Raw genomic sequence first — 23,689 nt, forward strand, 5'->3', positions numbered from 1 at the left:
CTTCATATTCCCAAAAATGATCTTTCACATCTTTGTTATTATTTTGTAATGCTAACTAATGTAATAGTCTAATTTTCTAATTTATCTTACTTGCTCACAGAAGAGGGAGATAATTCCTAGGAGGTAGATTCAATGAAACCTGTTGATAAAGCACAAAACGGACAAAACAGAATGATTTAAGCTAAATATTAACATATACAGCGATCGTCATCAGTAGATTTATTTATCTGATTATTGATTACTGACTCTTCAGTAGTAATTCTACTGATGACGATCGCTGTATATATGTGATAGAAATATCTGAACTTTAGTACTTGTTTTTTTTTGTTTTTTTTTTTTTCACTGTTGAAATAAATGGATTTATCCCCACTTGAAAATTTATTTGTTCGTCATAGATAGGCAGTTTGGTGCAAGAAGAAAATACCTAATTTAAGGTGTTACGTCAAAAATAGTCCAAGAACCTTTTGAATGTAAGACTATCTTTTATCTCCAATCCATTAATGTCCTTTTTCTTTTCTAGGTTGAAATTAAGAGCTGAGCTGTGAATTCCGAAATTAAATCTGTGAGGTCTGTTTTCTGTTGCCGTCTTTTTGTGTGATAGCCTTTATTTTCACAGAAAAAGGCGTTGCAGCAGACGTGGCCCCTAATAATTATAAAGTTAAAATAAAAACCAAGGGTTCTCAACCTTAAGTAAAGTTAATTTCAATAAAACTGTTGTTTTTCTTTATCTCCCTTTCTCATATTTTAAAAGAAATGAAACCCTTAACATTTTAAAATCTATTATATTTTTTTGCTCATCCCTTGCTAAACGGATTTACTGCTCATCGAAGCTCATCTACTCCTTGTGTAGCCTCTCCGCCTCAGCCAAGGAGCCGCTTCCTGAGTCAAGAAACAAAGAAACAAAAGAGACACAGACATTTTATTCTATTCATCTTAATAAAAATCTTAATACAGATTATCGTGTACTCGCTACTTGCCGATCCTAAAGAAAAGAATTATTTAAGGAGCCCTGATAAAATCATTGAGTCAATTGGAAAGGTGATCTTGCTCAAAATCATAGTCCTGGAATGTTTTTTTTTATTAGTATTATTACAAAAAGAAGTATCGCATCTTTGCGCTAAATTAATAGAATGATAATTACAAAACGATAAAATAGAACAATAATTTAAATATAATTGTTGAAGCGATTCTTTCAATTTTAAGTTTTATAACTTAGAGGAGTAGATTTATGCTCCGGAAGTGAGTTCAAAGCTGGAAAACCGGTCACTTCTAATTGGAATATTTCTGGAAACCTAAGAATATTCTAAAACATACTCTTGGATATTGCTAAAAAGAGACCATTAGAAGAGGGTGTTGTTAAAAGTTTGGCATCAAAAGAGTAAGACCATTTAATGATTAAAAATAGGGTCAAACAAACATGTATTATAACATAAGCCTTTTTTTATTAATGTTTTTAAAAATTTACTTCGGAATGGGTGATGGTAATACAGAAGAGGACCCAATGAATTATAAAAAGAAATCACCAATGCAACAGCACAAACACATAAAAAAAAGAAGACAGAAGGAGAAAAGAAAGACTTTTCCTACATTTTCAATTAATATAGATTAGTTCTTGATGAGGCCTTAACCCTAATCATCCATACAATCACATACGGTCAAACAGCATAGCCATACACAATAAACCATAAAGAATAATCCATGGACAGGCAGTCATGTCGTAAGTAAGTATAAGTCGTCATTTACCAAATATGAAAAATAAAAAAAGACAGATAAATCAGAGGCACCAACCCAATACAAAGGCTCATAAGGAGAATAAGTGTTTTGGAGCAATAAGTATAAGATGTCCTTGGGAGGGAATATATTTTCATATGTAATATGCATTTTCATATGTATGTTTTATTTGTTATAGGTAACAAATAAGATCTTTTAACATCTTGGTACTTCGACGTTACATGGTCCCAAAGACCCTCTCCTCCTGCATGTATACATACTGGATTTAAAACAAATCGCATTGAGACAATTGATCAGGCCACATAGAGTAAATTAAAAGATTAGGTACACTTTAAATTAGCAAGGTCATCAAAACAGAAATACTTTTTTGCCAGTTTAACCCATCTTAGCTGGCTGAGAATAAGGATTTTCTTGTATTTTCTTTTGGTCGTTTCAGGTTATGGAGTTTTTAGGACAATGAATCTTTGTCTTTGTACCCACATTGAGCCAAATAAATGAATAAGCGAAGCTAATTAGTTAAATTTTACAAAGCTTCTCGTATGAAAAAACTCAAAGATTACAAATTTATTTATCTCCAAGGATGACAACTAAAGATTATAAAATTGTCAGGCAAGGCCGTATCCAAGGTGGAGGGGGTACGGTTTCTGTACACTGTATTCGTAGTTCACAATTTTTTTTTTTTTTTACAAGGGGGAAACCCGTTCTTTCCCTTGGAAAACTGAAAATCACCAGCGCCATCTAAACTTCTGTGATTGACCACGTTTCTTATTTTGGATACATTAAATGTTGGAGAGAGTAAAGGAAGTGGCATAATGTCAGGAATGAAATTGCCTGCTTAAATTTGAAAAGCCTACTTAGCCCTGCCAAGATTTTTCCACGCTAATCCAGACTTACTTAGCGAAGATTTGATTTTGACATGAAATACTACTACTGCTAACATCTCACTGCAGCACCAAGCCGCTTGATGCCAACCCAGGTACGAACACTCCTCTCCCATCCCAATTTATTCAAAGCTTCCCTCTACATCTTCCCAGGGATTCCCCATTTCCTTTAAAACTGTCTTTATGACATCCTCCCATCCCAATCAGGTACGAACTGTTTTTCGTTTGGCGCTAGACGGTTGGCCGACTAGGACTTAAACTTTTGACATGAAATAATTTTAAAAAGCAATGCCGATTAGATATTACTTCAAGAGAAATTTCAGCTTTGATCCTGTAACTATACTAATTAGTTCTGTCAATTATCCAGCTGGCTTTGATGTTTTTTTTATTCTTTTAAAGATGTCGCCAGACGCTGCAATGTTAGTGGTGCTAGGGAATTTTCTCCATTTTAAATTATCTAAGATCTAATTCTAATGAGTTTCCCAGTCTCTTTGGTATAATGTGCTACGCCCCGCGTTTTTTTAAACTTAAAGGAATCTATGTATTTTGTTTTAATCAGATTTCGGAAGTTAGAGACTTCTAAATTATTGTCATTGCTCCCCTTGAGAGCTAATTAGTAATCCAAGATTTTCAATTTCGAAAAGAGGATCATTGGAAATTGGGTGACAAGAGAACTCAGAAGTGTGACATTCATTTGTGACCAGGATATGATCCCAAACCTTTTCCAGATAGATAGTTCGTCAAGAACGTGATAGTACGCCCCTGAATCTCTATCAGAAACCTGTTAATAGCAGGGTAAAGAACAATGTTTTCTCCAACTATGTGGTTGGCCCAATAAGCTGAGCCCTCATCGTAAGTGACCAGTATCTACAGGATTCATCCTTATTGCTTGCAAGAGTGATTTAAGGCAATCGAGTTAGTATGTAATATGGCAAATTAATATGTTGCTTGCCAAGCTAACCCTTTCCCCCATATTTATCTGATGAAAACTTCGAGATGGTTATTTTATTCTGCATAGTTCAAAGATCCAATAGCAATGCCTGATGTATATGCATTATAGCGACCCCACTTCGTTCTTGATTTGAATAGAATTGATTTCTCCGACCATAAATGAAATTTATTAAGTTTGCCATATGTAGTGACAGAGAATAATGTCTGACCATGGATGTTAAAAGGAAGATTTGCCAAGGACTGAAGAAGAGGGAATTAGACAAAACATGAAATGTTCTCATTCAGTTTTAATTCGATAGATGGATAGAGTGGAACCTCGACTACTGAGTAATAGCAAAATTCTTAGGTAAAAATTAAAGAATACGGCATTAGACTTGCATGCAGCTACAGTCTCTACCGGTGTTGCTAACCTCTGTTCCATAGCCCTTCAGCCAGGATTTGCAATGGGGGGGGGGGGGTTATCCCATAATTTTGCACACCCTTCTTGCTTACCTTCCCCAGATTTTTCCAGGTACCCATTTACAGCTGGACCGACACTGGCTGAACTTGTAGAGTCGTACCAATGGCCTCTGTTCCAAATCAAATATCCAGAGATATTAGGACTCGAACCTGTGTCCTAACAGACAAGCGATGGGAAGTTCAGCATGCTAACCACTCGCCTAAGAGGGGTTAGCCCGATGCAAAGACTTCACAAAATCTGTATAGTTTTGGGAGGTAGCAGGCAACAAATTGAAAAAAAAATTAAAACAGAAGTATGTGAAAAATGATCTAAACACAAAATGTTAATGTTTTCACAGATAAAAAGCATTGTCAAACTTAAATAATTTATTTTGATTACTTATTTTAACAGTTCAACAAGGTAACACTGACAAAAATGCAATACTGCCTTAAAACTTCATATTTTTCAAACAACCCAAAGACTGTAAATCTCAGAAAATCGCGGTTATCAGGCATGAATAGACCTAAGATACGTTCAAGGGGCGAAAATGTTTAATTAGATGTCCATCTAATTGTCCAATGTTTAATTAGCTTGACATCTAATCATATTTTTTTAATTAGATATTCTTGACACTTTAAGGTGTGTTCTGTTTATTTTTCGTAAATTTTTATTTATTTTAATACAGAAGAAGAAAATAGTCCAAAGAAGAACCAGTGATAGGCAATTATTTAAACACGCAAGTAGGTGATTAAAGTATTAAACAACTAGTTGAATTAGCAAACAAGCTTATGGCCTATATCGTCTTTGAGACAACAGGTGCCAGTCACAATAAAAACAGAAGTGAGGAAAAACGGCATTCGCCGTTTTCAAATTTTCCAGAAAAAGTAGAAATTTATTAAAAGTTTTCAGGATAAACTTACAAAAAAACTTAACATCCTTACTTGTTTCTATAACAATAATATATGTGAAGATTTTGAAAATAATAGTTTATTCCATAGATCAATTTTGTAGCAGGGAAATTACTCATTATGTAACCATAAGCCTGAAGACAAATTTTTCTACCGCCAAATGTATCAAAAACAAACAAATGTATATCAATTAGGACAAGTATTCAACCCTTGGCCACTGAAGATAAAGACGCTCTATGAATTCTGATTACAAGAAATTGTTTGTGTGATAGAGAAGGATACAAATTTTTCTTGTTCTCAGATGCATATAACAACCCACTAATAGAAACTAATCAGAAGCATCTGATGATGACACTGATTGTATATTGCCTTTTACAAGTTACTCTCACTCAATGATAGAGGATAACCTTTTAACTATGAAACTTTGAAGCCAGCTAGCGCCTGGACTATAAAGGATGATGGTCAGTATTTCTTAGATGAAGTCAAGATGTACCCTGCAAGACAATATGTTCTAAACCCTCGATGTTCTCTACCAATCAAATTTAATATCCCCATGTTGATATTTGTAAAAAAAATTCCAAGTGGAAGATGTTTTGGCTGTGCAAAACTGAGCTGCCCAAAAGCCATCTTTATTCTCCTAATTGTATTGAACATTTTGATAGACTATAGCTCGCATACAAGAAACCCGTCAAGCCAACTGCTAATTAAACCTGTCCTTTCCAATGGAACACCTATCCAAAGGATATCCCAACATCCATACCCTCTTTCTTCTCTTTCCAAAATAAGCCCACTCACCCTCCCAACCATCCTGCCACCTGCTTTCCGGCACCCATCCTTGTCTGCTCCGTTGTGAATCCACTCAACTGGGACTTCGTACCATATTCCTGGGAAAATAACCTCATCTCTCTTGACTCCTCCAGTTCACCCCAAATCAAACGCTACTTGGTTACTGCTGTTTAGATTTTCCGCTAGTGCCTTCCCATTTAATTACCCTTGCATATGAAAAATATGTATATGATCCCTCGCCCCTTGTTTAGACTACACGAGCTTAGCCCCTGACACGAATCCCAATAGAACTGCTAACCTCATCTGTGAAATAAAAAAAAGTGAAGTCTAAAAACGGTACCATCACAAATCGTTTTCAATTCCCCACACTTTTGTTGAGCAATGCTGAGAGCCTTAACTTTGAAAAACTTAATGAATTAGACACACTTTGTAAAATATATAGATAAGATGTACTTGCTATTATTCTATTATTGCTATTATACAAGAATCGTTTCTTCTTATATTCTCCCGCATAGGCAAAAGCTGCACTACTGTGACAGAGTTTCGAACATCGAGGGGATCCATATCCCACCCAGCTGACTGGTTTGTTCCTTTCCTTGGGGAAACGAACAAATCATTTTCTAAATGAAAACCTATCTTTCAAGCGGCATATTGAGTCGATAAGGTTAAAGGTCTCACGAGGCTTTGAAATTACCTAGAAGTTGAAACGAGTCTTTCCTTTCTCTGTCCTTCGTCTATTATACTTATCTCTTATTTACCCTTACTTATGTTACTGCTCGTCAGTGTGGATGTCTACACTTCCATCTTTACTTATACCTTTACATAATCTCCAGCTGAAATCATTAGAAGTTCTGCAGTCTACCACCCATCTTTCTGTTGAACTTCTGAAGATAAAAGATATTCATTCGCTACACCTCTCTGTGATTGAATTTCAATATTTCCGTGGAGACCTTCCATCAAGTTTTCCGGGCAACTTGAGCTTGCTAGAAATGTCAGTCCTTATGAAACTAGGAACCAGGATAATGTGCTGGTGCCATCCACCCCTGCGTTGCGCTCAGACTTGGTTCTGATAGTTGCTGTCGGGTGTGCCTGGAACACCATTCCTGTTGGGATTCGACGGTCCTGTACCCTAGGCTCTTTCAAACAGTTAAAGAATTTTTTATGAAAAAGAATTAAATTAAAACAAATTACATTATTGATCAGTTACTTATATTGATTAATTATTTAGATTTAACTATTTAGAAAGAAGTTTTTTTTTGTTTTTTTAGATTTGGGTAGTGTGAGTGTTGGTTCCTCGGTGATGATTTGTTTATTGTTTGGTTTTTTTTTTATGTAGGCGGTGCGGAGACCAGCTGTACTTGGGTGGAGATTGGTCAGTAGAACCCAATTATATTATAAGTTTGAATATACTTAATATTTATTTATATTTTTTTCCCCAAATAATGGGCCATTGAGCCCTTTGGGATATTTCTATTTATAAATGGAAGTTTATTGGTAATAAAATTACTTATTACTTAAATACAAGCTCAAAATTTGCCCATGTTAAAAATTAACATTTTTTCAAAGTTTATTAAACTCAGACCAGTAAACCACCCTCTGGGTAAGAAGGGGGGCGGAATTCTGTCCTTTGTCCGTGATGACATATACTCAAATAAAATTTCAATTCCGTGTCTTGTTCCCTTTGATTAGATTATGTGGGCGTCTGTTCGACCTAAAGTCTTGCCATGTCCTTTCAATTCAATTGTCCTGTGTATTTTTTATTACTCTCCCAATCCGAGATCCGCTGACAGAATAAATTTTACTGAAAAATTACATTCAGGTGCTGACTCTGTACTATCCAAATATCCAAACGCACGAATTTTCCTGATGGGTGACGCAAATAATTTAAAACTTGAATCTACCTGTAATGTTTTTAATTTAGAACAGATTATAAAGGTCCCAACTACTAAAGTCAATACTGCTCTTGATTTAATTTGCACCAATCTTTCGATCTTTTACAGACCCGTCTCGACTCTGCCCCCTCTAGGGGGTAAATAACACTTCAGCTTTCTCCTATTTCCGCTGGCTGAAGTGAAACAGTTGTTTTCTGTTACTGATTAAATAAATAAAAATGGTTTTTTTTAACTGAAAGTAAGGAGCGACATCAAAACTTAAAACGAACAGAAATTACTCCGCATATGAAATGGGTTGTCCCCTCCGCAATCCCTCGCTCTTTACGCTAAAGCTTTTAATTGTTTTAAAAAGTAGAATTGGTGCAAAGAGTCTAACTTGAGCATAAAGAGCGAGGGATTGCGGAGGGGACAACCCATTTCATATACGGAATAATTTCTGTTCGTTTTAAGTTTTAATTTCGCTCCTTACTTTCAGTTAAAAAACTAGTTTTTTTTAAATTTAATTTCTGAATGTTTTGAATTAGTTTATGTTTGATTTTGGCACTCCGCACATAAATTACTAAAATGAAATTTATATATTAATTCTTTTTTTGACTAAATGGCTTCCTCTTAGTTTTGATCAGACGATTTTGAGAAATAAGGGATGGGGAAGGAGGGCTAGCTGCCCTCCAATTTTTTGGCTACTTAAAAAGACAACTAGAACTTTTTATTTTTAACGAACGTTTTTATTAGTAAAAAATATACGTAACTTAAGAATTAACTTACGTAATAAACTTTTATATTCTTATATTTTTATTATGTATACAAGGGGGTTTTTACCCTTGTTAATACCTCGCTCTTCACATTAAATCATAAGTTTTTTCCCAATTCTTTAAGAATGACCCCTGAATCAGAAAGGCCGTAGAATAAATAGTTGAAATTACTAAAAATACTTTAGCATAAAGAGCGAGGTATTTATCTCCTCCTAAATACCTCGCTCTTTATGCTAAAGTACTTTTATAACCCGTCATATGCGTAATAATCTCTGTTCGTTTTAAGTTTCAATGCTAATCCTTACTTTCAATTGAAAAAACGTTTTCATGTTTATTTTTTCATTGTTTTTTTATAGTAATGCTAGAAAATGCTGCGCCCTTTTCATTGAATGTTTCTTCCCCCATGACATGTTCCTCCACGCTTGGCCCCCTCACAAGTAGCCCCCTCCCCTCAACCCCACCCCCCAAACCAAACAAATCCCCCTGAAAACATCTGTACACTTCCCAATAACCATTACTGCATGTAAACACTGGTCAAAGTTTGTACATTGCAGCCCCTCCCCCAGGAATTTTGGGGGAGTAAGTCATTCCTAAAGACATAGTTATCATGATTTTGGACTATGTGGAACAAAATGGCTATCTCAAAATTTTGATCCGTTGACTTTGGGAAAAAAAGAGCGTGGGAGGGGGCCTAGGTGCCGGCCAATTTTTTTGGTCACTTAAAAAGGGCACTAGAACTGTTCTTTTCCGTTAGAATGAGCCCTCTCGTGACATTCTAGGACCACTTGGTCGATAAGATGACCTCTGGGGAAAAAAAATAAATAAACATGCACCCGTGATTTGTCTTCTGGCAAAAAATACGAAATTCCACATTTTTGTAGGTAGGAGCTTGATTTTTGCTACAGGGTTCTCTGATACGCCGAATGCGATGGTGTGATTTTCGTTAAGATTCTACGACTTTTAAGGGTTGTTTTCGCCTATTTTCCAAAATAAGGCAAATTTCCTCAGGCTCGTAACTTTTGATGACAGAGACATTTTTGCAGATAGGAGCTGAAAACCTATACAGTAGGGTTCTCTGATAAGCTGAATCTGATGTTGTGAAGATCACTTGAATTTTAGGGGGTGGTTCCCTCTTGTTTCAATAATCAGGAAACTTTTCTTAGGCTCGTAACCTTTGGTGGATAAAGCTACATTTATTTGAACTATATGTTTGAAATCAGCATAAAAAGCCAATTCTTTTGATATATAAAAAAAAGATTTTTAAGCTGAAAGTAAGGAGCGATATTGAGACTTAAAACGAACAGAAATTACTCCGTATATGAAAGGGGCTGTTCCCTCCTCAACGCCTCGCTCTTTATGCTAGTTTGACTCTTTCTCTCAACTCTACTTTTCAAAACAGTAAAAACCTTTAGCGTAAAGAGCGGGACGTTGAGGAGGGGACAGCCCGTTTCATATGCGGAGTAATTTCTGTTCGTTTTAAGTTTTTATATCGCTCCTTACTTTCAGTTAAAAAAAACGTTTTTTTTAATTTAATTTCTGAACGTTTTGAATTAATCCATGTTTTGATTTTGGTTCTCCGCACTTGAATAATTACAACAAAATTTGCATATTAATTTATTTTTATGGCTAAATGGCTTTCTCATTGTTTTGATCGGACGCTTTTGAGAAAAAAGGAGCGAGGGAGTAGGCCTAGTTACCCTCCAATTTTTTGGTTATTTAAAAGGCAACTAAAGCTTTTAATTTTATACGAAAGTTTTTAATAGTAAAAATATACGTAACTTACGAATTAACTTACGTAACGAACTTCTATAATCGTATGTTTTTATCACGTATATGAGGGGTTCCCCTCTCGTCAATACCTCGCTCTTTAGAGTAAAGCTTAAATTTCCAATTTTCCGTCACAGTAGCAAAAGCTATGTTGCTGCTACGAAGCAGACCTTCGAAGTCTTCCATCTTGTTAAAGAGGGATTGACAGTTAGCCAAGAGAAAATTCGGCATGGTGGACCTATGGGACACTATTGGCTTAAGAACAGACAGGCTGTCCTGGATGAGGCACACGGGGTTTGGTCAAATCTCTTCAGACTGAGTATTTTAGATGTTCTGGATATCTTGATTTTCACCAGGTTTCGCTCAAACGCTTGTTTTGGTGAATCACAATTGTCACGGTTTGTCGTTAGTACCGAAATAGCACACCCTGTACGTCTTCTCCTTTCATTTTTCCCTGCCCGGCATCCACGTTTCCTTCGTGTCGGTTTGTTTCCACTGGTAGACGATGCGCCATCTGTGACTTCTCGCAGTAAGTGAAATTGCACTTAGTGTAGTCAAGATAGATAGAGCCAAAACGGTGGAAAGGAAACAACTTTATTAGGTCAGTTTTTGGAACAGCAACGGCTTCAAAAGGAGTGATTCTAGTTCTCGAAAATAAAGCGGGAAAACCTGCATAAGTCAATATCGTTTTCACCATGAAGAAACAACTTTCGCCCACAAATATAAAGCTAAACCGTGGTAAGATGTTTTGCTATCCGGACGGCGCAAGTTACATCTACTATTAATAAAGAAAATGTGTGTTCTAATTTGTAACTGAGTGACCTCTGTAGTTTTCCACAAACGATTTTCTATGATTTGGTTGGAGCAAAAAGAAAAAATTCTTCGTAGTAATTAATGGTAAATAAATAACGATCCCTGTCAATAACGAAAGTACAAGAGCCTAACTATTGATAACTTTAAAACAAAGAATAATCCTAAATATGTATTTGATTATTAATAATTAGTGCAATTCACTAGAAAGTTTGCATACTTATAGAAAACTTCTTAATAAGGGGCAATTTGATTAAATATATGCCTTCAACTTTTGCTTGCATTGCAAGAGTACCTAGGAGCTGATGTATAAAACAGCTATAATTAGAAATATTTCCCCTGAACGGAATGCTGCTTCTTAAAACGAAACGAAATTATTAAATTTATGAGGGGGGTTGTCCCCTCCTCAGCACCTGGCTCTTCACGCTACAGTTTTTTGGGACTTTAAAAAAAGTTATTTATTGTTTTAATTAAAGGACCTTTGTGTTTCGGTAGTCATTTTTAAAGAATTTGGAATTCATTTCAACTTTAGCGTAAAGAGCAAAGTGTTGAGAATGGAGGTAACCACCCTCATATGCCTAAGAACTTCTGTTCGTTTTAAGTTTTAATGTTGCTCCTTACTTTCAGTTGAAAAAATTATTTTTTAAAAAATTTAATTTTGAATTGTTTTTAAATGACGCCAGAATATCTGGCTTACCTCCATGGGAAAATCTCCCTCCCCACAGAAATATCTTCTGGACAATTCAATCCTGACAAAAATTTACCCCGAACAACTACCCTTAACATCTACACACGTAAAATTAAATCGTTAAACAGAAAGCAAGGCATGTATAGAAATTTTGTGTAGAATTCTTTTAAATTCACCCAGCGTAAAATTTCCCATGAAAATTTCACCCCCTGGAAACTTCCTTCTCCAAGGAAAATTATCCCCGTACAAAATCCTGCCAGCAGGAAATTCTTTCTTCCTACCCACCCGAAAAATGTGTGCTTACATCAATTTTTTTAACTTAAAAACCTTTCCCCAGGGGCTGTAGGGGGTCATTTTATCTTCGAAGAATTACTTATATTATATAACTTATATACTTGGAACCAACATAATAAGCCAATTCTTTTTATGTATCTATTGGTATCAAAATTCCGTTTTATAGAGTTATGGTTACTATTGAGCCGGTCACTCCTTACTTGCAGTTTGTTACCACAAACTGTTTGATTACTCATCAAAATCCAAACAGAGATCTCTGAAATATTGATTGCTTTTTTATGCGCTTCAACTAAAGTAAGGAGCAAGGTTAAAATTAAAACTATTCAAATTACTCTATATAAGGGGGACTGCCCCCTTCTCCACACTTTGCTTATGAAACAAATGTTTTCTAGTGCTTTGAAAAATCTTTTTTTTTCCATTTGCAAATTTTCTTTAAAACGGTGGAAAAAAGCCAGACTTCAAAATAAATAGTAAGACGCTAAAGAGGAGACAGCCTCCCTCATATGAAAAATAATCTGTTCAAATTAGTTTCAAATCTGTTCCTTCCTTTCAATGGAAAGAAAGCTCTTTTATTATTCCATTTTTGATTATTTTCCAAGTCACACCCAGGACTAACCAAGATATAATTTGAGGTATTGGTCCCTTAAATCCCTGGTTAATTGCTTTTAATATGTGTAAATCAGTAAATGTACGTTGACTAGTACCGTCCTACGTTTAAATTTGTTAGTTCAGTTTTGGATAAATTTGAATGAACCTAAAATATTGGGGATGAATACTAATTTTGGTGCAAAGATGTTGTTATTATCAAATCGTGGTAACGAACTGTAGTAAGGAGCGACCTGGCTCAATAGTAAACGAAACTCTAAAAAACGGAATTTTGATGCTAAATTATACATCAAAAGAATCTGATTTTCATGCTGATTTTAAATATATAAGTTTCATCAAATTTAGTCTTTGTCATCAAAAGTTACGAGCCTGAGAAAATTTGCCTTATTTTTGAAAATAGGGGAAAATACCCCCTAAAAGTTATATAATCTTAACGAAAATCACACCATCGCATTCGGCGTATCAGAGAACCCTATAGCAAAATTTTCAAGCTCCTATCTACAAGAATGTCGAATTTCGTATTTTTTTATTATTTTTTTTCCAGGGGTCATCGTATCGACCAAGTGGTCCTAGAATGTCGCAAGAAGGCTCATTCTAACGGAAATGAAAAGTTCTAGTGCCCTTTATAAGTGACCAAAAAAATTGGAGGGCACCTAGGCCCCCTCTCACGGTCATTTTTCTTCAAAGTCAACGAATCAAAATTTTGAGATAGCCATCTTGTTCCGCATAGTCAAAAACCATAACAACTATGTCTTTGGGAATGAATTATTCCCCCACAGTCCCTGGGGGAGGGGATGCAAGTTACAAACTTCGACCAGTGTTTATATATAATTATGGTTATTGGGAAATGTACAGACGTTTTCAGGGGATTTTTTTTGTTTCGGGAATGGGTTTGAGGGGAGGGGGATATGTGGAAGGATCTCTCCTTGGAGAAATATGTCATGGGGGAAGAGAAATTCAATGAAAAGGGCGCAGGATTTTCCAAAATTACTATAAAAAAAAACAATGAAAAAATAAACATGGAAAAGTTTTTCAATTGAAAGGAAGGATTAGCATTGAAACTTTAAAACGAACAGAGATTATTACGCATATGAGGGGTTCTAAAAACACTTTAGCATAAAGAGCGAGGTATTTAGGAGGAGATAAATACCTCACTCTTTATGCTATAGTATTTTTAGAAGTTTCAACTATTTGTTCTACGGCCTTTCTGATTCAGGGGTCATTCTTAAAGAATTGGGACAAAACTTACGATTTACTGCAAAAAGCGAGGTATTAACGAGGGTACAAATCCCCTCATATACATAATAAAAATTTAAGAATATAAAAGCTTGTTACGTAAGTTAATTTTGATGTCACGTATATTTTTACTAATAAAAAAAATTCGTTAAAAATTAAAATTTATAATTGCCTTTTTAAGTAACCGAAAAATTGCATGTCAACTAGGCCTCCTTCCCCATCCCTTATTTCTCAAAATCGTCTGATCAAAACTTAGAGAAAGCCATTTAGCCAAAAAAGGAATTAATATGCAAATGTCATTTAATAATTTATGTGTGGAGAGCCAAAATCTAACATGCATTAATTCAAAAACGTTCAGAAATTACATAAAAAAAAACTAGTTTGTTTTTAACTGAAAGTAAGGAGCGACAATAAAACTTAAAACGAACAGAAATTACTCCGTATACGAAATGGGTTGTCCCCTCCGCAATCCCTCGCTCTTTACGCTAAAGTTTGACTCTTTGCCACCATTCTATTTTTTAAAACAATTGAAAACTTTAGCGTAATTAGCGAGGGATTGCGGAGGGGACAACCCATTTCATATACGGAGTAATTTCTGTTCGTTTTAAGTTTTAATGTTGCTCCTTACTTTCAGTTAAAAAAAACTATTTTTTTTTATGTAATTACTACTGAAGTATTTCGGTTTCATGATAAGGAGTATTATTGTTAGTATGAATAGAAATGCTGTGCAACTTTTGATTTTCTACATAATTGAAGCCATCACAACCTCTTAATACATTATATGCATTTGTGTAAATACATTGAAGTACTTAGAAAAATATTACCATTTAAACTCCTGAAAACTAAGCTCAAAGCAGTATTTGACACCCCAAAAAAATTACTGGCGGGGCTGATGATGACCTGCCTTGCCTTTTCCACCTTTGTGCTGATAGATATGGAAATAGAATATTCAAGCTGTATAGATGAATATTTCTACCCCCCCCCCCCCACCTCTTTTAACATTTATCTGAAGCCTCGTGAAGAGTAAGTGATTTGTCCATTAAAATGTGTTTTTTTTTCAATCTACCCTATCCCCACCTAAACAATGACACACCCACCCCCACCATAACTGGTCCACAATTACAGTTTACCAAACGTAGCATAAACTAGACCTACGTTGCCCGGGCAACGTGAAGTGTTACGGCAACCTTTGTCCGGCTTCGCTGACTAAAGTGTTGCGAGAGCAACATTTTGGTTTTGTTTCTTCGCTATCGATCAGTAATCACATGATCAAAGGCTATTCCTCAGCGTTGAAAAAAAAACAAGAAAATAATATCGAAAGAAGGGACTAAATTGACTTTGCAGTCAGTTGAACTTTATCAGAAATGGGTAGAAACAATAGATGTCAGCACTTTCGGACCCATGGGAAAATACCACATTTTTTGCTTCTGTAAATTTTTCTATTAATCACTCAAAGAAGATATAATTGGCTGTGGGGATGGGTAACTGCCGCATATATTTAACACTTATAGATTTTAGTCCATCTTCAATTTGAAAGTGGTGCCTGTCTGCTAGAACGAAGCTTTCCACTCGAAAGCAGAAACATTGGTTGATGAAACCAAAACTTGGCTGCACAGCATCAGATACTCCTCTCTGACATAGGCTATATAACTCTACTTCACTTCGCACACCATAGGCTCTGGCTCGTGGACAAGCAAAAACCATCCTTTTTGGCCCCAGGCAAGAGTTCTGCGGAAGTTTCCAAAATGTAATGTCATATTCATCAATCCGGCCTGAGGTCCATGCTCCTTAAAAACCGCACAGGTTAGACCCTTGCCAGTTTCGAGGAATAAGCTGAGATCGGTAGCATAGAAAAAAAAACGGGACAAAACCAAACTGTTGCTCTTGCAACACATTTTATTACAAGTAAAGCGAATCAAATTGATTGAATCCGTAATTGGTTGTGCGTTGGTTGTGCGTCCAGGGCAGAACTCATACCATATGAGCTCTTGGCTCTTCTGACCTCGTCACAAGAGCCATTTAAGCTCTTAGCTGCAAAATTACGGGCTTTCCCAGAAGATGTATTTTTCATTGAGGACGGCAACTATGCCCCCTTCCGCGCCCTCCCCCCCAAAAAAATTGTTTGATCAGAATTTAGAGATACCGTAGCCATTTTGTTCAGCATAGTTGAGAGACTCAATAACTTCGTCTTTGGAGTTAATTTGACCTCCCACAGCCCCTGGGGAAAGGTTTTGAAAATATAAAATTAACCCATTGTTTACATATAGTATCTGCTATTTGGAAGTATGCATTCTTTTTTCGGGTAAAGGATTTAATTTTCTGCCGGAGGATTTTCCGCAGGAAGAACTTTCCATTGGTAGGCATATTTCCGTGGTAAAAAATTCCAAGGGGAAATTTTACACTGGGGTGATTGGCCAGAATTCCTAAACAAAATTCTTTTTATTCATTTTTAGTTTCTCTTTGTAAACCCAATCTTACGCGTGGTGATATTAAGGGTAATTGTCCGGGATAAATTTTTAATAGTATTGAATGGTCTAGACGATTTTTCTGGGGAGAGGAATAATTTTCCGTGGAGGTGGAGCTATATTTCCTGGTATTTTTTAAGAAACGATTTGAAATAAATTAAAAGTTTTTTTCCGTCTGAAAGTATGCCTAAGGCTCAACTTACTTGACTTATCGCTCCTTCTCAGCAGGGTCGCCAGCGTAGAGAGAACTGGTTGACAACACCGTCAGTCTTCTCCATTTAGCCCTGTCCAGGGCTAAGGATGGGGGATTATTTGGGTTGACGTTGCGATTGAGTAGCCGTTGGTTTATTACATCATCCCATCTAGTGTGCGGCCTTCCTCGAGGGTCTTTCTAGCCATTTTCCGAGGGATTGAAGTCCGAGATGATCCCTGCGAGGGGGATTCCTAGTGAGAGACGGAGTAGGTAGTCATACCACCCTAGAGAGCGGCCTTCTAATTGGGTAGAGAGGCTCGCCAGCTTGAAGGTCTTCAAGATCTCAATATTGCGGATCTTGTCATACCATTTGAAGGTTTCGACTCGACGCAGGTGTCTAGCCTGAACAACATCGACCCTTCTTAGCTGTGTAGAGGCTATCAGTCATGTTTCAGATGAGTACAGCATGATGCTTGAGACTGTAGCGTTGTAAATTCGGGCTTTGGTATTGCAGTGAATTTGCGGTTTGTGGAAGACTGCTCTCAGGAGTCGTCCGAACGAAGAGCTTGCCTTGGCTGGCGAGGCTATCCGAAGGTAGTCTAGAAAAGTTTAAGGTACTTGAGTATTATATGAGAAACACTCGAGACATTACCCAGTTTTCATCCTGGTTAGTTTGTAATGTATAGTGATAGAACATAGTGTCTGACCATAGATAGCTATATTTCCAAGATGGGTTAAACGGGCTAAGAAGTATTTCTGTTTTGATGAGCTTCCTAATTCAAAGTGTACCTTATCCTTTAATTTACTCTATGTGGTGTAAACGATTGTCTCAAGGCAATGTTTTAAATCAGGTATGTATGCATGCAGGGGGAGAGGCTCTTTTGGACCATGTAACGTCGAAGTACCAAGATGTTACAAATTCCTATTCTTTTTAACCTATAACAAATAAAAATATACATATAAAAATACATATTACATATGAAAACATACCCCCTCCCAAGGACATCTTTATTGTTCCAAAACGCATATATATAATTTATTGAGTTCTCTTCTGTATTACTATCACCCATTCCTAAACTAACTTTTACAAATATTAATAATAAAAAAATAGAAAAAGGCTTAAATTAATTACTAAAAAATTAATATAAATTAAAAATAAAAATTTGCAGCCATTGATTGTTCTAAAATTAATACTATAATAATTAGATCCCCTCTCTCACAGTCCAAGTTTTCAGCTTCGTCAGTCAACTTTGAACATGTGTCATTGCTGGCTGATGGCTTAAAACCAAGTTAACGATTTACTTCATATTCCCAAAAATGATGTTTCACATCTTTGTTACTATTTTGGAATGCTAACTAATGTAATAGTCTAATTTTCTAATTTAGCTTACTTGCTCACAGAAGAGGGAGATAATTCCTAGGAGGTAGATTCAATGAAACCTGTTGATAAAGCACAAAACGGACAAAACAGAATGATTTAAGCTAGATATTAACATATACAGCGATCGTCATCAGTAGATTTATTCTTCTGATTATCGATTACTGACTCGTCAGTAGTAATTCTACTGATGACGATCGCTGTATATATGCGATAGAAATATCTGAACTTTTGTACCTGTTTTTTTTTCACTGTTTAAATAAATGGATTTATCCCCACTTGAAAATTTATTTGTTCGTCATAGATAGGCAGTGTGGTGCAAGAAGAAAATACCTAATTTAAGGTGTTACGTCAAAAATAGTCCAAGAACCTTTTGAATGTAAGACTATCTTTTATCTCCAATCCATTAATGTCCTTTTTCTTTTCTAGGTTGAAATTAAGAGCTGAGCTGTAAATTCCGAAATTAAATCTGTGAGGTCTGTTTTCTGTTGCCGTCTTTTTGTGTGATAGCCTTTATTTTCACAGAAAAAGGCGTTGCAGCACATGTGGCCCCAAATAATTATAAAGTTTAAATAAAAACCAAGGGTTCTCAACCTTAAGTAAAGTTAATTTCAATAAAACTGTTGTTTTTCTTTATCTCCCTTTCTCGTATTTTAAAAGAAATGAAACCCTTAACATTTTTAAATCTATTATATTTTTTTGCTCATCCCTTGCTAAACGGATTTACTACTCATCGAAGCTCATCTACTACTTGTGTAACCTCTCCGCCTCAGCCAAGGAGCCGCATCCCGAGTCAAGAAACAAAGAAACAAAAGAGTCTCGGACATTTTATTCTATTCATCTTAATAAAAATCTTAACACAGATTATCGTGTACTCGCTAATTGCCGATCCTAAAGAAAAGAATTATTTAAGGAACCCTGATAAAATCATTGATTCAATTGGAAAGGTGATCTTGCTCAAATCCATAGTCCTGGAATGTTTTTTTTTATTAGTATTATTACAAAAAGAAGAAAAAGAAGTATCGTATCTTTGCGCTAAATTAATAGAATGATAATTACAAAACGATAAAATAGAACAATAATTTAAATATAATTGTTGAAGCGATTCTTTCAATTTTAAGTTTTATAACTTGGAGGAGTAGATTTATGCTCCGAAGTGAGTTCAAAGCTGGAAAACCGGTCACTTCTACTTGGAATATTTCTGGAAACCTAAGAATATTCTAAAATATACTCTTAGATATTGCTAAAAAGAGACCATTAGAAGAGGGTGTTGTTAAAAGTTTGGCATCAAAAGAGTAAGACTATTTAATGACTAAAAATAGGGTCAAACAAACATGTATTATAACATTAGTTAGCTTTATCAAATAGTAACAAAGATGTAAATTATCATTTTTGGGAATATGAAATAAATCGTCAACTTTTAGCCATCAGCCAGCAATGACGCATGCTCAAAGTTGACCGACCAAGCTGAAAACTTGGACTGTGAGAGAGGGGAGAGGGGTGTAATTATTACATTATTAATTTTACCATTATCAATGGGTGCAAAATTTTTCTTTCTAATTTATATGAATTTCTTTATTAATTTCTTTAAGCCTTTTTTTATTAATGTTTTTAAAAATTAACTTCGGAATGGATGATAGTAAATTAGTAATACAGAAGAGGACCCAATGAATTATAAGAAGAAATCACCAATGCAACAGCACAAACACATAAAAAAAAGAAGACAGAAGGAGAAAAGAAATACTGTTCCTACATTTTTAATTAATATAGATCAGTTCTTGAATGAGGCCTTAACCCTAATCGTCCATACAATCACATAGGTCAAACAGCATAGCCATACACAATCAACCATAAAGAATAATTCATGGACAGGCAGTCATGTCGTAAGTAAGTATAAGTCGTCATTTACCAAACATGAAAAATAAAAAAAGACAGATAAATCAGAGGCACAAACCCAACACAAAGGCTCATCAGGAGAATAAGTATTTTGGAGCAATAAGTATAAGATGTCCTTGAGAGGGAATATATTTTCATATGTATGTTTTATTTGTTATAGGTAACAAATAAGAATTTTTAACATCTTGGTACTTCGACGTTACATGGTCCCAAAGACCCTCTCCTCCTGCATGCATACATACTGGATTTAAAACAAATCGCCTTGAGACAATCGATCAGACCACATAGAGTAAATTAAAAGATTAGGTACACTTTAAATTAGCAAGGTCATCAAAACAGAAATACTTTTTTACCAGTTTAACCCATCTTAGCTGGCTGAGAATAAGGATTTTCTTGTATTTTCTTTTTGGTCGTTTCATGTTATAACGTTTTTAGGACAATGATTTTTTCTTTGTACCCACATTGAGCCAAATAAAGGAATAAGCGAAGCTAATTAGTTAAATTTTATAAAGCTTTTCGTATGAAAAAACTCAAACATTACAAATTTATTTATCTCCAAGGATGACAACTAAAGATTATAAAATTGTCAGGCAAGGCCGTATCCAACGTGGAGGGGGACGGTTTCTGTACACTGTATTTGTAGTTCACAAAAGATTTTTTTTTTTTTTTTTTACAAGGGGAAAACCCTTTCTTTTCCTTGGAAAACTGAAAATCACCAGCGCCATCTAAACTTCTGTGATTGACCACGTCACTTATTTTGGATACATTAAATGTTGGAGAGAGTAAAGGAAGTGGCATAATGTCAGGAATGAAATTGCCTGCTCAAAGTTGAAAAGCCTACTTAGCCCTGCCAAGATTTTTCCACGCTAATCCAGACTTACTTAGCGAAGATTTGATTTTGACATGAAATACTACTACTGCTAACATCTCACTGCAGCACCAAGCCGCTTGATGCCAACCCAGGTACGAACACTCCTCTCCCATCCCAATTTATTCAAAGCTTCCCTCTACATCCTCCCAGGGATCCCCCATTTCCTTTAAAACTTTCCTTATGACATCCTCCCATCCCAATCAGGTACGAACTGTTTTTCGTTTGGCGCTAGACGCTAGACGGTTGGCCGACAAGGACCAAGAGAAATTTCAGCTTTGATCCTGTAACACTACTAATTAGTTCTGTCAATTATCCAGCTGGCTTTGATGTTTTTTTTTCTTTTAAAGATGTCGCCACACGCTGCAATGTTAGTGGTGCTAGGGAATTCTCTCCATTTTAAATTACCTAAGATCTAATTCTAATGAGTTTCCCAGTCTCTTTGGTATAATGTGCTACGCCCCGCGTTTTTCTAAACTTAAAGGGATCTATGTATTTTGTTTTAATCAGATTTCGGAAGTTAGAGACTTCAAAATTATTGTCATTGTTCCCCTTGAGAGCCAATTAGTAATCCAAGATTTTCAGTTTCGGAAAGAGGATCATTGGAAATCGGGTGACAAGAGAACTCAGAAGTGTGACATTCATTTGTGACCAGGATATCATCCCAAACCTTTTCCAGATAGATAGTTCCTCAAGAACGTGATAGTACGCCCCTGAATCTCTATCAGAAACCTGTTAATAGTAGGGTAAAGAACAATGTTTTCTCCAACTATGTGGTTGGCCCAATAAGCTAAGCCCTCATAATAAGTGACCAGGATCTACAGGATTCATCCTTATTGCTTGCAAGAGTGATTTAAGGCAATCGAGTTAGTATGTAATATGGCAAATTAATTATTTACCCTGAGGACAATAGTTAATATGTTGCTTGCCAAGCTAACCCTTTCCCCCATATTTATCTTATGAAAACTTTGAGATGGTTATTTTATTCTGCAGAGTTGAAAGATCCAATAACAATGCCTGATGTATATGCATTATAGCGACCCCACTTCGTTCTTGATTTGAATTACATAAAAAAAAACTATTTTTTCTAACTGAAAGTAAGGAGCGACATTAAAACTTAAAACGAACAGAAATTACTCCGTATATGAAATGGGTTGTCCCCTCCGCAATCCCTCGCTCTTTATGGTAAAGCTTTTAATTGTTTTAAAAAGCAGAATTGTGGTAAAGAGTCAAACTTTAGCGTAAAGAGCGAAGGATTGCGGAGGGGACAACCCATTTCATATGCGCAGTAATTTCTGTTCGTTTTAAGTTGTAATGTCGCTCCTTACTTTCAGTTAGAAAAACTTGGTTTTTTAATGTAATTTCTGAACGTTTTTGAATTAATGCATGTTTGATTTTGGCTCTCCACACATAAATTATTAAAATGAAATTTACATTTTAATTCCTTTTTTGGCTAAATGGCTTTCTCTTAGTTCTGATAAGACGATTTTGAGAAATAAGGGATGGGGAAGGAGGCCTAGTTGCCATGCAATTTTTCGGTTACACAAAAAGGCAACTATAAATTTTAATTTTTAACGAATTTTCTTATTAGTAAAAAATATACGTAACTTAAGAATTAACTTACGTAACAAACTTCTTTATTCTTAAATTTTTATTATGTATATGAGGGGGTTTGTACCCTCGTTAATACCTCGCCCTTTACACTAAATCGTAAGTTTTGTGCCGATTCTTTAAGAATGACCCCTGAATCAGAAAGGCCGTAGAATAAATAGTTGAAATTACTAAAAATACTATAGCATAAAGAGCGAGGTATTTATCTCCTCCTAAATACCTCGGTCTTTATGCTAAAGTATTTTTAGAACCCCTCATATGCGTAATAATCTCTGTTCGTTTTAAGTTTCAATGCTACTCCTTACTTTCAATTGAAAAAACTTTTCCATGTTTATTTTTTCATTGTTTTTTTTATAGATATTTTAGAAAATCCTGCGCCCTTTTCATTTAATTTTTCTTCCCCCAAGACATATTTCTCCAAGGAAAGCTCCTCCCACATAGCCCCCTCCCCTCAACTGTACCCCCAAAACCAAAAAAAAATCCCCTGAAAACGACTGTACACTTCCCAATAACCATTATTATATGTAAACACTGGTCGAAGTTTGTAACTTGCAGCCCCTCTCCCAGGGACTCTGGGGGAGTAAGTCATTCACAAAGACATAGTTATTATGGTTTTGACTATGCGGAACAAAATGGCTATCTCAAAATTTTGATCTGTTGACTTTGGAGAAAAAATGAGCGTGGGAGGGGGCCTAGGTGCCCTCCTCTTTTTTTGATCGCTAAACAAGGGCACTATAACTTTTCATTTCCGTTAGAATGAGCCCTCTTGCAACATTCTAAGACCACTTGGTCGATACGATGACCCCTGGGGAAAAGAAAAAAAATAAATAAACACGCACCCGCGATTTGTCTTCTGGCAAAAAATACGAAATTCCACATTTTTGTAGATAGGAGCTTGAAAATTTTGTTATAGGGTTCTCTGATACGCCGAATGTGATGGTGTAATTTTCGTTAAGATTATGTGACGTTTAGATGGGGTTATCCCCTATTTGTTAAAATAAGACAAACTTTCTCAGGCTCGTAACTTTTGATGACAAAGACCAAATTTAATGAAACTTATATATTTAAAATCAGCATGTGAATCCAATTCTTTTGATGTATATTTTAGCATCAAAATTCCGTTATTTAAAGTTTCGTTTACTATTGAGCCGGGTCGCTCCTTACTACAGTTCGTTACTACGAACTGTTTGGTAGAATTAATTTCTCCAACCACAAATGAAATTTATTAAGTTTGCCATATGTAGTGACGGAGAATAATGTCTGACCATGGATGTTAAAATGAAGATTTGCCAAGGACTGAAGAAGAGGGAATTAGACAAAACATGAAATGTTCTTATTCAGTTTTAATTCGATAGATGGATAGAGCGGAACCTCGACTACTGAGTAATAGCAAAATTTTTAGGTAAAAGTTCAAGAATACGGCATTAGACTTACATGCAGCTACAGTCTCTACCGGTGTTGCTGACCTCTGTTCCATAGCCCTTCAGCCAGGATTTGCAATGGGGGGGATTATCCCATAATTTTGGTGGATTCTTAA

The 23,689-nt window shown here is 35.7% G+C and overlaps 1 protein-coding gene across 6 annotated transcripts in view; it reads left to right on the plus strand.

Moving 5' to 3' along the window:
* Nucleotides 1-23,689, plus strand: part of LOC136029430 (uncharacterized) — a 157,134-nt gene that overhangs the window by 94,808 nt on the left and 38,637 nt on the right. For 2 of the 6 annotated variants that reach the window (XR_010618038.1, XR_010618039.1), the window contains one exon: nt 521-955. The exons of the other annotated variants lie outside the window; for them this stretch is intronic. The gene's annotated coding sequence lies outside the window, so the exon portion shown is untranslated. Of the gene's footprint in view, nt 1-520; nt 956-23,689 lie in introns of those variants that run through there. 6 annotated transcript variants of the gene reach the window in all.

Source organism: Artemia franciscana, chromosome 7 (assembly GCF_032884065.1).
Source record: "Artemia franciscana chromosome 7, ASM3288406v1, whole genome shotgun sequence".
Lineage (NCBI taxonomy): Eukaryota > Metazoa > Arthropoda > Branchiopoda > Anostraca > Artemiidae > Artemia > Artemia franciscana.